The sequence below is a fragment of the Heterodontus francisci genome, chromosome 6 (assembly GCF_036365525.1).
Source record: "Heterodontus francisci isolate sHetFra1 chromosome 6, sHetFra1.hap1, whole genome shotgun sequence".
Taxonomy (NCBI): domain Eukaryota; kingdom Metazoa; phylum Chordata; class Chondrichthyes; order Heterodontiformes; family Heterodontidae; genus Heterodontus; species Heterodontus francisci.
The window spans coordinates 89,787,884-89,805,969 of record NC_090376.1 but is presented as its reverse complement, the minus strand read 5'-3'; the positions used below and the strand labels follow the sequence as shown (position 1 = coordinate 89,805,969).

At 45.9% G+C, this 18,086-nt stretch overlaps 1 protein-coding gene across 6 annotated transcripts in view; it reads right to left on the bottom strand.

Annotated features, from left to right (window-relative positions):
* amotl1 (angiomotin like 1) overlaps positions 1-18,086 on the bottom strand; it is a 187,524-nt gene that overhangs the window by 32,884 nt on the left and 136,554 nt on the right. The gene's annotated exons all lie outside the window — the stretch shown is intronic.

Here is an 18,086-nt window from a genome sequence, read left to right as displayed (position 1 = left end):
TGATCATCTTATAAACCTCTATCATGTCACCCCTCATCCTTCTCCTTTCTAATGAGAAGAGGCCTAGAATGTTCAGCCTTTCCTCGTAAGACTTATTCTCCATTCCAGGCAACATCCTGGTAAATCTCCTCTGCACCCTCTCCAAGGCTTCCACATCCTTCCTAAAATGAGGCGACCAGAACTGCACACAGTACTCCAAATGAGGCCTTACCAAGGTCCTGTACAGCTGCATCATCACCTCACGGCTCTTAAATTCAATCCCTCTGCTAATGAACGCTAACACCCCATATGCCTTCTTCACAGCCCTATCCACTTGAGTTGCAACTTTCAATGATCTATGCACATAGACCCCAAGGTCTCTCTGCTCCTCCACATGCCCAAGAACCCTACCGTTAACCCAGTATTTTGCATTCATGTTTGTCCTTCCAAAATGGACGACCTCACACTTTTCAGGGTTAAACTCCATCTGCCACTTTTCAGCCCAGCACTGCAACCTATCCAAGTCCCTTTGCAGACGACAATAGCCCTCCTCGGTATCCACAACTCCACCAACCTTTGTATCATCTGCAAATTTACTGACCCACCCTTCGACTTCCTCATCCAAGTCGTTAATAAAAATCACAAACAGGAGAGGACCCAGAACTGATCCCTGCGGCACGCCACTGGTAACTGGGCTCCAGGCTGAGTATTTACCATCTAAGACCACTCTCTGCCTTCTATCAGTTAGCGAATTCTTAATCCAACTGGCCACATTCCCCACTATCCCATGCCTCCTGACTTTCTCCATAAGTCTACCATGGGGGACCTTATCAAATGCCTTACTAAAATCCATGTACACCACATCCACTGGTTTACCCTCATCCACTTGCTTGGTCACCTGCTCAAAGAATTCAATCAGGCTTGTGAGGCAAGACCTACCCCTCACAAAACCGTGCTGACTGTCCCGAATCAAGCAGTGTCTTTCCAGATGCTCAGAAATCCTATCCCTCAGCACCTTTTCCATCAACTTGCCTACCACCGAAGTAAGACTAACTGGCCTGTAATTCCCAGGGTTGTTCCTATTCCCTTTCTTGAACAGGGGCACAACATTTGCCACCCTCCAATCACCTGGTACCACCCCCGTCAGCAGAGAAGATGAAAAGATCATTGCCAGCGGCTCTGCAATTTCATCCCTTGCTTCCCATAACATCCTTGGATATACCCCGTCAGGCCCGGGAGACTTGTCTATCTTCAAGTTATTCAAAAACCCCAACACATCTTCCCTCCTAACGAGCACTTCCTCGAGCTTACCAGTCTGCTTCCCACCGTCCTCTTCAGTAATACACCCCTTCTCATTCGTAAATACCGAAGAGAAGTACTCATTCAAAACCTCACTTATCTCTTCCGGCTCAACACACAGTCTCCCGCTATTGTCCTTGACCGGACCTATGGTCCCCCTAGTCATCCTCATATTTCTGACATACGCGTAAAAGGCCTTGGGGTTTTCTTTTATCCTACCCGCCAAGCATTTTTCATGCCCTCTCTTAGCTCTCCTAATCCCTTTCTTCAGATCCTTCCTGGCCATCTTGTATCCCTCCAGAGCTATGCCTGTGCCCTTTTTCCTCAACTTTATATACGCATCCTTCTTCTTCCTAACAAGACTCTCAACCTCTCTTGTCAACCACGGTTCCCTCACATGACCATCCCTTCCCTGTCTGACAGGGACATGCTTATCAATGGCCCCTACTATCTGCTCCTTGAAAAAGTTCCACATTTCGACCGTGCCCTTCCCTGCCAGCATATGCTCCCAACTTATGCTCCTCAGTTCCTGCCTGACAGCATCATATCTACCCTTCCCCCAATTGTAAACCTTGCCCTGTTGCACATACCTATCCCTCTCCATTACCACAGTGAATGCTACAGAATTGTGATCACTATCTCCAAAGTGCTCGCCCACCAACAGCTCTATCACTTGCCCTGGTTCATTACCTAGTACCAAATCCAATATTGCCTCCCCTCTGGTCGGGCAGTCTACATACTGAGTCAGAAAAGCTTCCTGGACATACTGCACAAACACTACCCCATCCAAACTATTCGATCTAAAGAGTTGCCAATCAATATTTGGGAAGTTGAAATCCCCCATAATTACTACCCTGTGACTTCTGCTCCTTTCCAAAATCTGTTTCCCAATCTGCTCTTCCACCTCCCTGCTGCTATTGGGGGGCCTATAGAAAACTCCCATCAAGGTGACTGCTCCTTTCCTGTTCCTGACCTCAACCCACAGTGCCTCAGTCGGCAGATCCTCCTCGAAAATTCTTTCAGCAGTTGTTACACTATTTCTAACTAACAATGCCACCCCCCCACCTCTTTTACCACCATTCCTAATCTTATGAAAACATCTATAACCAGGTACCTCCAAAAACCATTCCTCCCCCTCACCTATCCACGTTTCAGTGATGGCCACAACATCGTAGTCCCAAGTGCCCATCCACGCCTTCAATTCACTCACCTTATTCCTGATGCTTCTTGCGTTGAAGTATACGCACTTTAACCCTTCTCCGTGCCCATCTGTCCTCTGTGACAGTGCTACCTTCCCCAATACCTCACTACACTCTTTGTCTTTCTGAGTGGACCCACTGGTCCCTGGATTACAAGTCCGGTTCCCATCCCCCTCCCAAACTAGTTTAAACCCTCCCGAACAGTACTAGCAAACCTCCCTCCCAGGATATTGGTGCCCCTCTGGTTCAGATGCAGCCCGTCCTGTTTGAACAGGTCCCATCTTCCCCAGAATGCAGTCCAATTATCCAAGAACTGGAAGCCCTCCCTCCTACACCATTCCTGCAGCCACGTGTTCAGCTGTGCTCTCTCCCTATTCCTAGCCTCACTATCACGTGGCGCCGGCAACAAACCAGAGATAACAACTCTGTCCGTCCGAGCTTTCAGCTTCCAGCCTAACTCCCTAAACTCACTTCTAACATCTGTGCCACCCTTCCTTCCTACGTCGTTGGTGCCAATGTGCACCACGACCTCTGGCTGCTCCCCCTCCCCTTTAAGGATCCTGAAGACGCGATCACAAACATCACGGACCCTGGCACCAGGGAGGCAACAAACCATCCGTGCGTCTCGCCTGCGCCCACAGAACCGCCTGTCCGTACTCCTCACCATCGAGTCCCCGATGACTAGTGCTCTCCCATTCTCCCTCCTTCCCTTCTGAGCCACAGTGCAGGACCCCGTGCCAGAGGCCCGGTCACTGCAGCCTGCTCATCCCTAGATGCCCTTGAAGTGGTGGTGGTGAGCTGCCTTCTTGAACCACTGCAGTCCATCTGGTGCAGGTACACAGACAGTGCTGTTAGGGAGGAAGTTCCAGGATTTTGACCCAGCGACAGTGAAGGAATGGCGATATACTCCCAAGTCGGGATAGTGTGTAGCTTGGAGAGGAACTTGCAGATGGTGATGTTCTGCTGCCCTTGTCCTTCTAGGTGGTAGAGGTTTGGAAGGCGCTGTCAAAGGAGCCTTGATGTGTTGCTGCAGTGCATCTTGTAGATGGTACATACTACTGCCACTGCACGTCATTGGTGGAGGGAGTGAATGTTTAAGATGGTGAATGGGGTGCCGATCAAACGGGCTGCTTTGTCCTGGATGGCGTCGAGCTTCCGCAGTGTTATTGGAGCCGCACTCATCCAGGCAAGTGGAAAGTATTCCATCACACTCCTGACTTGTGCCTTGTAAATGGCAGACAGGCTTTGGGGAATCAGGAGGTCAGTTACTCGCCGCAGGATTCCGAACCCCTGACCTGCTCTTGTAGCCACAGTATTTATGGGGCTGGTCCAGTTCAGTTTCTGGTCAATGGTAATCCCCATGATGTTGATAGTGGGGGATTGAGCGATGGTAATGTCGTTGAAAGTCAAGGGGAGATGGTTAGATTCTCTCTTGTTGAGATTGTCATTGCCTTGCACTTGTGTAGCGTAAATGTTACTTGCCACTTATCAGCCCAAGCCTGGATATTGTCCAGGTCTTGCTGCATTTCTAAACGGACGGCTTCAGTATCTAAGGAGTCGCGAATGGTGCTGAACATCGTGCAATCATCAGCGCGCATCCCCACTTCTGACCTTCTGATTGAAGGAAAGACATTGATGAAGCAGCTGAAGATGGCTGGGCCTAGGACACTACCCTGAGGAACTGCTGCAGTGATGTCCTGGAGCTGAAATGACTGATTTCCGACAACCACAACCATCTTACTTTGCGCTAGGTATGACTCCAAACAGCAGAGAGTTTTCTCCGATTCCCATTGATTCAAGTTTTGCTAGGGCTCCTTGATGCCATACTCAGTCAAATGCTGCTTTGATGTCGACGGCAGTCATTCTCACCTCGTCTCTTGAGTTCAGCTCTTTTGTCCATGTTTGAACCAAGGCTATAAGAAGGTCAGGAGCTGAGTGGCCCTGGCGGAACCCAAACTGAGCGTCACTGAGCAGGTTATTGCTAATCAAGTGCCGCTTGATAGCACTGCCGACGACACCTTCCATCACTTTACTGATGATTGACAGTAGACTGATGGGGCAGTAAATGTCCGGGTTAGACCTGCCCTGCCTTTTGTTTGCAGGACATACCTAGGCCCTTTTCCACATTGCTGGGTAGATGCCAGTGTTGTAGCTGTACTGGAACAGCTTGGCTAAGGACGGGGTAAGTTCTGGAGTACAGGTCTCCAGTACTATTGCTGGAATGTTGTCAGGGCCCATAGCCTTTGCAGTATCCAGTGCCTTTAGTCGTTTCTTGATATCACGTGGAGTGAATCGGATTGGCTGAAGACTGGCATCTGTGATGCTGGGGACTTCAGCAGGAGGCAAAGATGGAACATCCACACAGCACTTCTGACTGCAGGCTGTGGGTTGTGGGGCAGGATTTTCCCTGTGGGCTTCTGAACCCTGCCGTCAGGCTCAAGTGGGGGTCAGAAGCCCACACTGTTTGGATTTTCCCTGATGCGGCCAATTAATGGGCTGGGGTGAGCTTGCCGTCCAATTAAGGACAGCAGGTGGGCTCTCCAAGGTGAAGAGCCAATCAGAGGCCTTCCAGCTTGAAAGCAGCAGCAGGATGCAATGGAAGGTAAGACTGGGAGAAGGCGCTTCAAAATGGAGGCACCCTCTCTCCAACTGTTTAAAAATTTGAAAAACAAAAATGGCCTTTGCAGCGGGTCTAGCACTTTCGAAGGTGGGGTAGGAGGAACCCTTCTACAGGGTGGCCTATGACTGCTACTGCAGGGAGGGCCTCCAAACCTGCTTGGAGTGCTGGCCCCCCGTCCTGCCACCGGGAGGCTGCCGCAGGAACCTAGAGGCCGACTGGAAAATCCCAGTTGGTCTTTGGCCATAAGTGGCAATTAATAAGCTCAATAGGCTACCCACCATGTGCAGTAACACTGCTTACCCACCCACCCACCGCTTTCCACCCCAATTCCACCTCCAGGACAATGGCTCAAGGGCGGGATGGAGCCAGGGAACTGGCATGCAGGCTGGTCACGCTATTTTTAGTGCCCTCCCCCTTCCATACCTGGCCCCAGTGAGGGCTAAAAATCCAGCCGTGATGTTTCTCAGTGGCAAATCAACACCTCAGAATTGACACTGAACATACATTCAAAGCTGGTTGAACTGTTTTTGATGATTTACTTTTTTTTAATTTCCAAAATATACTTTATTCATAAAAAACTGTAAAAAATACATTACCAAACAGTTCCAAAAAGTCAAAAAATACAAGGAGTGCAAAGGCGATCAGTTTCCTTCAATACAGGAGTGAGTTGCCTCACAACCCTTCCATTTCATTTTACATGCTATGTACATTTTACAGCAAACCAAATATTTTCTGGATACAGTTGAGGGGTTTTTCATTGGTCCAGCCCCTCAGTTCACCTTGGTGGGGGGACCTTACACAGTGGTCTTTCCTCATTGAGCCTTTGCTGCGGCTGCCCCAAGCTTTAGTGCGTCCCTCAGCACGTAGTCCTGACCTTGGAATGTGCCGCAACATTCGGTCGTGGACAACTCTTTGCTCTGGAAGACCAGCAAGTTTCGGGTAGACCAAAGGGTGTCTTTCACCGAGTTTATAGTCTTCCAGCAGCAGTTGATGTTTGTCTCGGTGTGCGTCCCTGGGAACAGCCTGTAGAGCACAGACTCTTGTGTTACAGAGCTGCTTGGGATGAACCTTGACCAAAACCACTGCATCTCTTTCCACACTTGCTTTGCAAAGCCACATTCCAGAAAGAGGTGGGCAACCGTCTCTTCCCCACCACAGCCACTTCGAGGGCATTGTGCAGAGGGTGCGAGACTCCAGGCGTGCAGGAAGGATCTGACAGGGAGGGCTCTTCTCACCACCAGCCAAGCTAGATCTTGGTGTTTTTGATGATTTACCAGTAAATTAATCTTTCAACAGGACATTTTGTTTCAAAAATGATCACCTGGGCTGCAAATATAGCTAAAGTTCTGGATCTTTATGGTCCTAATAGTTTAGATTTTACACAGCCTACTTTTCTTCATGCTTCACCCACCAGCAGCACATTAAAATGAATGGGTGGGAAACTATGTGGAGTGCAACTATGATTTCCCAATATGCAATCCCAGCAGGCAAGCTCTCATATATAGAGAATAATTAAAAATTCCAGCTCCAGTGGGTGTACATAAAACCATTCAAATTTACAGCACAGAAAGCCATTCCACACATCATGCCTATACTAATTTTTTGCTAGAGCAATCTAAGTCTGATAGGCCTTTGGCCTAATCTCTGTCCATAGCTTTCTATTTTCCTCTGCTTTAAATGTGTATCCATTTTTCTCTTAAATGATGCAATGGTCAATACCTCATTTACACCCTGTGATAAAACATTCCATGCTGCAACAACCCTTTGTATAAAGACATTTCTCCTAACCTCTCTCCTCATTATCAGTGATCATTTTTAAATTGATGACTCTTCTTGTTGCTCATTCCCCAACCAGAGGAATTAGTCTTTCTACACTCGCCCTATTAAAATCCTCCATCATTTAAAAGAAACTCGATTAAACTGCAGTCCTTGTATCTTTTCTTTAAATTTGAAACTAAATTTCTGAATAATTTAACTTGTAGGATTGTTCCACGGAGTCCTGCATAGCTTGAAAACAAACAGTGAACTGGGTGATTTCAGCCATTAGATCTGCCAGCAAGCCTGCCATGGCTGTGAATAAATACACAATGTTACATGGTGCTGAATACAACAGACCAGAAAGGTCCAAGGTTTGATCCCAAACTGCTACCCAATCTCAGAAAGGGCAGCAGTTATGACAGAAATTGCTGGGTTCTTGGGACAGGAAGCAGAAAAATCATTCTGCTGTTAATTGCTATTCAGTGATCCACACAGCACAGAGCAAACAGAATTGGATAATTTCATAGTACTGAAGGAGGCTTTCCAATTCAGCAAGCCTCTGCTGTGTAATCCACTTAGTTCCACTCCCTTGCCCTTTCCCCAGTACCCTTTCATAGAACATAGAACAGTACATCACAGTACAGGCCCTTCGGCCCACGATGTTGTGCCGAACCTTTAACCTATTCTAAGATCAAACTAACTACCTACCCTTCATTCTGCTATCATTCATGTACCTATCCAAGAGTCGCTTAAATGTCCCTAATGTATCTGCTTCTACTACCACCGCTGGCAGCGCATTCCACGCACCCACGTAAAGAATCTACCTCTGACATCTCCCTGAAACATTCCTCCAATCACCTTAAAATTATGCCCCCTGGTGATAGCCCTTTCCACCCTGGGAAAAAGTCTCTGGCTATCCACTCTATCTATGCCTCTCATCATCTTGCACCCCTCTATCAAGTCACCTCTCATCCTTCTTCGCTCCAATGAGAAAAGCCCTAGCTCCCTCAGTCTTTCTTCGTAAGACATGCCCTCCAGTCCAGGCAGCATCCTGGTAAATCTCCTCTGCACCCTCTCTGAAGCTTCCACATCCTTCCTATAATGAGGCGACCAGAACTGAACACAATATTCCAAGTGTGGTCGAACCAGGGCCTTATAGAGCTGCAGCATAACCTCGCGGCTCTTAAACTCAATCCCCGTTAATGAAAGCCAACACACCATACGCCTTCTTAACAACCCTATCAACTTGGGTGGCAACTTTGAGCGATCTATGGACATGGACCCCAAGATCCCTCTGTTCCTCCACACTACCAAGAATCCTGTCTTTAAGCCTGTATTCTGCATTCAAATTCGACCTTCCAAAATGAATCACTTCACACTTTTCCAGGTTGAACTCCATCTGCCACTTCTCAGCCCAGCTCTGCATCCTGTCAATGTCCCGTTGCAACCTACAACAGCCTTCCACACAATCCACAACTCCAGCAATCTTCGTGTCATCGGCAAACTTACTAACCCAGCCTTCCAATTCCTCATCCAAGTCATTTATAAAAATCACAAAGAGCAGAGTTCCCAGAACAGATCCCTGCGGAACACCACTGGTCACCGAGCTTCATGCTGAATACTTTCCATCTACTACCACCCTCTGTCTTCTATGGGCCAGCCAATTTTGCATCCAGACAGCCAACTTCCCCTGTATCCCATGCCTCCTCACTTTCTGAATGAGCCTACCATGGGGAACCTTATCAAACGCCTTGCTAAAATCCATGTACACCACATCCACTGCTCTTCCTTCATCAATGTGTTTTGTCACATCTTCAAAGAATTCAATAAGGCTTGTGAGGCATGACCTGCCCCTCACAAAGCCATGCTGACTGTCCCTAATCAAACCATGCTTTTCCAAATAATCATAAATCCTGTCTCTCAGAATCCTCTCCAGTAATTTGCCCACTACCGACATAAGACTGACTGGTCTATAATTCCCAGGGTTATCCCTATTCCCTTTCTTGAACAAGGGAACAACATTTTCCACCCTCCAATCATCCGGTACTACTCCAGTGGACAGTGAGGACGCAAAGATCATCGCCAAAGGCGCGGCAATCTCTTCCCTCGCTTCCCGTAATATCCTTGGGTATATCCCGTCTGGCCCCGGGGACTTATCTGTCCTCATATCATTCAAAATTTCCAGCACATCCTCCCTCTTAACCTCAACCTGTTCGAGCATATCAGCCTGTTCCACGCTGTCCTCACAAACGACCAGGTCCCTCTCACTAGTGAATACTGAAGCAAAGTAAAGTATTCATTTAGGACCTCCCCTACCTCCTCCGACTCCAGGCACAAGTTCCCCCCACTATCCCTGATCGGCCCTACCCTCACTCTGGCCATCCTCTTGTTCCTTACACAAGTGTAGAACGCCTTGGGATTTTCCTTAATCCTACCCGCCAAGACCTTTTCATGTCCCCTTCCAGCTCTCCTAATTCCATTCTTCAGTTCCTTCCTGGCTACCTTGTAATCCTCTCGAGCCCTGTCTGATCCTTGCTTCCTCAACCTTAAGTAAACTTCCTTTTTCCTCTTGACTAGCTGTTCCACATCTCTTGTCATCCAAGGTTCCTTCACCCTACCATCCCTTCCTTGCCTCATCGGGACAAACCTATCCAGCAGTCGCAGCAAGTGCTCCCTAAACAACCTCCACATTTCTGTCGTGCATTTCCCTGAGAACATCTGTTCCCAATTTAAGCTCCCCAGTTCCTGCCTAATAGCATTGTAATTCCCCCTCCCCCAATTAAATATTTTCCCATCCCGTCTACTACAGTCATGGAGAGGGATAGGAGCAAAGGTCAGGGAGTTGTGAACACTATCACCGAAATGCTCTCCCACCGAGAGATCTGCCACCTCGCCTGGTTCGTTGCCAAGCACCAAGTCCAACATAGCCTCCCCTCTAGTCGGCCTATCTACATATTGAGTCAGGAAACCTTCCTGGACACACCTGACAAAAACTGCTCCATCCAAACTATTTGCACTAAGGAGGTTCCAATCAATATTAGGGAAGTTGAAGTCACCATGACAACAACCCTGTTACTTCTGCACCTTTCCAAAATCTGCCTCCCAATCTGTTCCTCCGTGTCTCTGTTGCTATTGGGGGGTCTATAGAAAACTCCCAACAAAGTGACTGCTCCTTTCCTGTTTCTGACTTCCACCCATAATGACTCAGTAGACAAACCCTCCTCGACGACCTCCCTTTCTGCAGCTGTGATACTATCCCTGATTAGCAATGCCACTCCCCCACCTCTTTTACCTCCCTCCCTATTCAAAGAAGAACAAAGAACAAAGAAAATTACAGCCCAGGAGCAGGCCCTCCGGCCCTCCAAGCCTGCGCCGATCCAGATCCTCTATCTAAACATGTCGCCTATTTTCTAAAGAACAAAGAAAATTACAGCACAGGATGTTCCTTTTGAAACATCTAAACCTCAGAACATCCAACATCCATTCCTGCCCCTGTGATAGCCACGTCTCCGTAATGGCCGCAACATCGTAGCTCCAAGTACTGATCCATGCTCTAAGTTCATCACCCTTATTTCTGACACTTCTTGTGTTAAAATAGACATACTTCAACCCATCATACTGGCTGCAACTTTGCCCCGTCAACTGTCTAACCTTCCTCACAGACTCTCTGCACTCGGTATCTGCCTGTTCAACAGCTACCCCATCCACTGATCCGTGGCTCCGGTTCCCATCCCCCTGCCAAACTAGTTTAAACCCTCCCGAAGAGCTCTAGCAAACCTCCCGCCCAGGATATTGGTGCCCCGCCAGTTCAGATGCAACCCGTCCTTCTTGTACAGGTCCCACCTTCCCCAGAAGGTATCCCAATGATCCACATATCTGAATCCCTCCCTCCTACACCAGCTCTGTAGCCATGTGTTCAGCTGCACTCGCTCCCTGTTTCTAGCCTCACTAGCACGTGGCACCGGTAACAATCCTGAGATTACTACTCTGCTTGTCCTGCCTTTCAGCTTACAACCTAACTCCTTATATTCGCTTTTCAGGTCCTCATCCCTTTTCCTAGCTATGTCATTGGTACTGATATGTACCACGACCTCTGGCTGCTTCCTCTCCCCATCGTTCAAAATTTTACCCACCTCCCTTTTAAAAGCCAAGGTGGATTCTGCTTTCATCATCATTTCCGATGTTCTTTTTTATGCAATCTTAAACTTACATCCTTTGATTACCAACTCACTGAGTATTGGAAATAGTTTCTGCCCGACTTATCTCATCAAAATCCTGGAGCATCTTGAAAAGCTTGATCAGATCTCCTCTTAAATGTTCTCTACTAGAAGGAAAAGAGCCCCAGTTTCTTTCATCTGTCCTCATAATTAAAACCTCTGATGCCTGGTATCACTTCTGTGAATCTCTTTTGTGTCCTCTCCATTTGCCTCAACACCCTTCCTAAAGGGAGCCCAAAACTGGACAGAAAATCCTGGAGAGCAGACCTGCAATTTCTGATATGTGCTCCGGTCGGGTGAAGTTCTGTGGCAGGTGTGCATCTTTGTATAATTAGCTGCACAGTGACCAGGCTAGCAGTATTTATACGGATTGTTACAACCAACTATTTTCTTCACAAGAATAATAACTCAAAAACGATTTTGCAAATCTCCTCTTTAGTGAATATCACACAGCTCTAACTTTGGAAGCATGTCAGTCTGGTCTATCAGTACAACCTCCTTATGAGAGTACAACAGGCTGGGCACAGAAGCATCTGCGATAAGATAGATGAACTGATGGCACAAATAGAAGAACATGATTTAGATTTAATTGCCATTACAGAGACATGATTACATGGTGATCAAGGTTGGGAAATAAATATTCCATGGTACATAATATTTCAGAAAGACAAACAGAATGTCAAAGGAGGAGGGGTAGCCCTGATGGCAAAGGATGATATAAGGATGTTGGTGAGAAAGAATCTGGCCTCAGCAGATTATGAAATAGAATCAGTATGGGTGGAAATTAGGCCGGACTTTTACACCCCGCCACCCCCACCAAAATTGAGTTCCCGTCACCTTCCCGCCCCTGCTGCAATTTTATGAAGGGCAGCGGTGAGAAAAGGCCCGCCTGTCCCAGGCCATTTAACCACCACCTAAGGGCCTCGTCCCACCGCCACTGGTATTTTACCAGTGGCCGGGCGGGTGGCTCAGGCTCCCGCTTCCGCACCCACCCCATGAGGCCACCCAGTAAAACCTGGCAGCCTCCTTGCGGGCTGGGGTGGGCCCCTCCTGATGGTGCACCCTCTGCCCCACGGAGGCCCCCTTCCCCCCACCCTCAACGGCCCAACCTACCCTACTGAAATACATTCCCCACCTGCTCACAACCGCTCACCCTCAACTTGCCGTGGCCCGGCCGATTGTCCCTGGGGCCTGCGTCTCTCTTGCTCCACTTCCTGGTTGCTGTCCCAGCAGTGGCCACTCCAGTGGTGCTGCTGGGATTGAGAGCTGCCGGTCCGCTGATTGGCTGGCAGCTCTTGGAGGTGGGACTTCCTGCCTCGGATGGGCAGAAGTCCCACCAGAGGCCCCATAAAATCATAGTACGATTCCCAGGCCCGGCAAAGGCAAGCTCATCCCCAACTTTTTGGCCGGTGCTTCCCGCCCAACATAAAATTCTGGCCTAGGAATAGCAAGCATCAATAAACACTGCATGGAGTAGTTTATCACAGAATCGTTACAGTGCAGAAGGCGGCCATTCGGACCGGCTCTCTGAAAGAGCAACTCCCTCAGTTCCATTCCCCTGCCTTCTTCCCATAACCCTGCACATTCTTACTGTTCATATAACTATCCAATTCCCTTCTAAATGCTTCAATTGAACCTGCCTCCACCACGTTCTCAGGCAGTGCATTCCAGACCTTAACCATTCGCTACGTAAAAAAGTTTTCCTCATGTCACTTTTGCTTCTCTTACCAAATATTTAAACCTGTGCTCTCTCGTTCTCAATCCTTTCACGAGTGGGAACAGTTTTATTTATTTTTTATTTAGAGATACAGCACTGAAACAGGCCCTTCGGCCCACCGAGTCTGTGCCGACCAAGACCCACCCATTTATAGTAACCCTACAGTAATCCCATATTCCCTACCACCTACCTACACGAGGGGCAATTTACAATGGCCAATTTACCCATCACCTGCAAGTCTTTGGCGGTGGGAGGAATCCGGAGCACCCGGCGAAAATCCACGCGGTCACAGGGAGAACTTGCAAACTCCACACAGGCAGTACCCAGAATTGAACCCGGGTCCCTGGAGCTGTGAGGCTGTGGTACTAACCACTGCGCCGCCCCAGTTCTCAATCCCAGTTTCTCCTCATCTACTCTGTCCAGAGTCCTCATGATTTCGAATACCTCTATCAAATCACCTCTCAGCCTTCTCCTCTCCAAGGAAAGCAATCCTAACTTCTCCAATCTATCTTCATAACTGAAATTCCTCATTCCAGGAACCATTCTAGTGAATCTTTTCTGTACTCTCTCCAATCCCCTCACGTCTTTGCTCAAGTGCGGCATCCAGAACTGGACGCAATACTCCAGCTGAGGCAGAACTAGTGTCTTATACAATTTCAACATAACATCCTTGCTCTTGTACTCTATGCCCCTATTAATAAAGCCAAAGATACTGTATGCTTTATTAACCACTCTCGCAACCTGTCCTGCCACCTTTAATGACTTATGCACATATACACCTAGGTCCCTCTGCTCCTGCACCCCCTTTAGAATTGTACCCTTTATTCTATATTGTCTCTCCATGTTCTTCCTACCAAAATGAATCACTTCACATTTCTCTGCATTGAACTTAATCTGCCACCTGTCTGCCCATTCCACCAACTTGTCTATTTCCATTTGAAGTTCGACACTATCCTACACTATAGGCCCTCTAACAGTAGTTATACCGTTGGGCAAAGCATTAAAGAAGAAATTATTTGAACTTGTAACAAAGGCAATATAATAATTATGGGGGACTTACATCTTCATAAAGTCATGCAGGCCCCCCACTGCCAAGAATGAGGCATTAATTTCGCCACATGAATATTGATTTTTAAACTGTTACTGGAGTAAAGAAAGAACTTGTTTAAAAAAAAAATCAGACCCTCAACTGGAAAGACATTTGCATAGTAACAGAGAGTACTTGGAAAGGACAAACTGGTCACTCCCTGCTCCAATTTAATCCACAATGGACTTTTGATTACCAGACATTGAAGGTGGAGAGGCTAGCATTCCAGGTTAACTGCTAAAATGGCCCAATACACAAACAGATATAGTCAGACCAGTTTAGTCACATGACTAACTGGCTGTTGGAGTTTTTTGAACTTGAACTTGCCACAGAGAATTTGAACTCCAGAAAGCTGTTTGCTCCTGGACTGAGAACATCCCTCTCCTGTCTGCTCCCATCTCTTTCTCACGGAACTGAAGACCCATTAAAGACACATGAACCCCAAGAGAGAAAACTCTCCTACAGTGAACAATGTTTAAGAATACTAGGCCCCAACGAAAAGCAAGACTACCTACAAAAGGACTACAGTGAGAACAAAGAATAAAGAAACTCTTTAGATATTGCCTCAAACCTCTCCACTTTATTTTTTCTTCTGCTCTTTTCTGTCTCTATTTGCATGTGTGCATCATGTATGCATGCTTACGTGGGGTGTGGTGTGTATCCGTAGGCGTTAACCGAATTAGAGTTTAAGTTTAAATAAATTTCACTTTTCTTCTTTAAACCTAAGAAAGCCTGTTTGTGCTAATTTCTTTGCCTTATAATTGGAAAGCTTCACCAAGGATTCACCAAGGGGGAGCTCAAAACACTGTGTGTTTAAAATTAAATCCTGTTACAATAAGACCGGGTGAAGGCTGAAAGAAATCCCTAGATACCTTTCTCACCTGGTCGTAACAATATAGACTGGGACAATGAAATTGGCATGAGTGGTCTAAAAGATGAGTTTGTGGCATGTTTTCGAGACAGTTTCTTGGAGCATCTTTGTGGAACCATCTAGGTATAAAATTATCTTAGATCTAGTATTGTGTAATGAAGCAGGGTTAATTAGTAATGTTATAGTAAACGATCCGCTGGGAATTAGTGATCATAATACCATTGAATTCCATGTTAAGTTTGAAAGTGACATATGCTAATCACAAACAAGAATCTTAAATGTAAACAAAGCCAATTACATAGGCATGAAGGGAGAACTGGCTAAGGTAAATTGGGTAAATAGACTAAAAGGTATGACAGTAAATGAACAGTGGGAAACCTTTAAAGAAACAATTCTAAATGCTCAACAAAAATACGTTCCATTGAAAAGCAAAACTTCAGCAAGAAAGAGCCATCTGTGGCTCACTCAGGAAGTTAAGGATAGTATTATATTAAAAGAAGGTGCTTACAATATTGCAAAAAAAAGAGTAGCATGTCTGAGAATTGGGTGGACTATTTTAGAAACCAGCAAAGGGCCACCAAAAAGTTGATAAAAAAGGAAAAAATAGAATGAGAGTAGACTAGCCACGAATATAAAAACAGTTTGTAAGAGCTTGTATAGGTATATAAAAAGAGAGTATCTAAAGTAAACATTGGTTCCTTAGAAGCAGAGACAGGAGAAATGATCATGGGGAATGAGGAAATGACAGAGGCATCGAACAAATATTTTGAGTTTGTCTTCACAGTGGAAGACACAAGTTTCATACCAGAAATAGATGGTAACCTAGGAGCTAAAAAGAGAGTGAGGAAATTAAGGAAATTAATATCAGCAGAGAAAAGATACTAGAGAAACTTAAGGGACTAAAATCTGACAAAGCCCCGGGACCTGATGGCCTACACCCTATGATTTTCTAAAATTCCTTAGATTCGGGAATGGTCCCATCAGATTGGAAGTTGGCAAATGTTACACTGCTTTTCAGGAAAGGAGGGAGAGAGAAAACAGGTGCATTAAGGAAGTCTTAATAATGCACTTAGAAAAGCGCAGTGTGATTAGAACAAGTCAACATGGTTTTACTAAAGGGAAATCCTGTTTGACAAATTTATTGAGTTTTTTTTTGAGGATGTAACGAGTAGTGTAGATAAAGGGGAACCAGTAGATGTAGTATACCTGGATTTCCAAAAAGTATTCAATAAGGTGCCACACAAAAGGTTAATAGGCAAGAAATGGGCTCATGGAGTTGGGGGTTTTATATATTAGCATGGATAGAGGATTGGTTAACAGACAGGAAACAAAGAGTGGGCATAAACGGGGCATTTTCAAGTTGGCAGGCAGTGAATCGTGGAGTGCTACAAGGATCAGTGCTGGGGCCTCAGCTATTCACAATCTATATTAATGACTTAGATCAAGACACAGAGAGTAATATATCTAAGTTTGCTGATGATGCACATTTAGGTGGAAAGGTAAGCTGTGGGGAGGACACAGAGAGGCTGCAAAGTGATATAGACAGGTTAAGGGAGTGGGCAACAAAATGGCAGATGGAGTATAATGTAGGGAAGTGTGAAGTTGTTCACTTTGGTCGTAAGAATAGAAAAACAGAATTTTTTTTTTAAGAAGGTGCAAAACTTGTAAGTGTTAATGTTCAAAGAAACTTGGGTGTGCTTGTAAAAGGAGCATGGCAAGTTAGCATGCTGGTACAGCAAGCAATTAAGAAAGCAAATGGCATGTTGGCCTTTATTGTAAGGGGATTGGAGTACAGGAATAAAGAAGTCTTGCTACAATTGTACAGGGTTTTGCTGAGACCACATCTGGAGTACTGTGTGCAGTTTTGGTCTCCACATTTAAGAAAGGATATATTTGCATTGGGGCAGTACAGTGAAGGTTCACTAAATTTGTCACTGGGATGAGAGGGTTGTTCTATGATGAGAGGCTGAGTAAATTGGGCCTATATTCTCTGGAGTTTAGAAGAATGAGAGGTGATCTCATTGAAACATACAAGATTCTGAAGGAGCCGGATAGGGGAGACACTGAGATTGTTTCTGCTGGTTGAGGAATCTAAAACACAGGACAGAGTCTCAGGATAAGGGGACAATCATTTCGGACTATGAGGAGAAATTACTTCACTCAAAGGGTTGTGAATCTTTGGAATTCTCTACCCCAGAGGGTTGTGGATGCTCCATTATTGAACACATTTAAGGCTGGGATAGACAGATTTTTGGTTTCTCAGGGAATTAAGGGATATGGTGAGTGGGCTGGAAAGTGGAGTTTAAGCCCAAGATAAGCCATTTTGTACTGAATGGTGGAGCAGGCTCGATGGGCCATATGGTCCACTCCTGCTCCTAATTCTTGTGTTCAGTCCCAGGTTAAAGTTGTTTAGGTATATTTTTTGCAAGTTGGCAATGTAAATGAAAAATCAGATGCAAGTATAAAATTGGTTTCTTCATTTTATACTCATAACAACCTTTTCAAGCATATAAGCAACTGGAGAAAGACTTGCATTTATCTTGTGCCTTTCACAACAACAGGATGTCTCAAAGTGCTTTACAACCAATGAAGTACTTTTTTAAAAAAAAAAAGAGTAGTCACTGTTGTATTGTAGAAAACAGGACAGCCAATTTTGCACACTACAAACAGCCATGTGATAATGCTCAGATAATAAGTCTGTGATGTTGATTGAGGGATAAATATGGGCCAGGACAATATCGAAAAATATATCTGATTATCTACAACTAAAATAACTGCTGGAACCTATTATTTCCATAGAATGTCAATGATCACATTTAGTTTTGTTCTTAAGTTGCAGTGGACTAAATGTTCTCTATCTGCTCCACTTAGAATACCAAGGATCTATCCTTGGCTCCCTTCTATTCACATGCTGCCCCTCAGTGACATCATCCAAAAACACTTTAGGTTCCATCTGTACGCTGGTGACACTCCGATCTCTCTCACCACCACCATTCTTGACCCTTCCATTGTCTCATTGTTGCTCTGATATCCAGTATTGGATGAGCACAAATTACCTCAAACTAAGTATTGGGAAGTCCGAAGCCACTGTCTTTGGTCCCCATCTTGAGCTCTGAAATCCTGACCACGTTTCCATCCCACTCCCTATGTGAAGCTAAGCCAGACCGTTCACAACCTTGGTTTTGTGTTTGATCCTGAGATGAGCTTTCCTCCACCTATTGGTTCCATCACCAAGGCTGCCTACTTCCACCTCCGTAACATCACTCGACTCCACCCCTGCCTCAACTCATTTGCTGCTGAAACCCTCATCTATGCCTTTGTTACCTCTAGACTTGACTA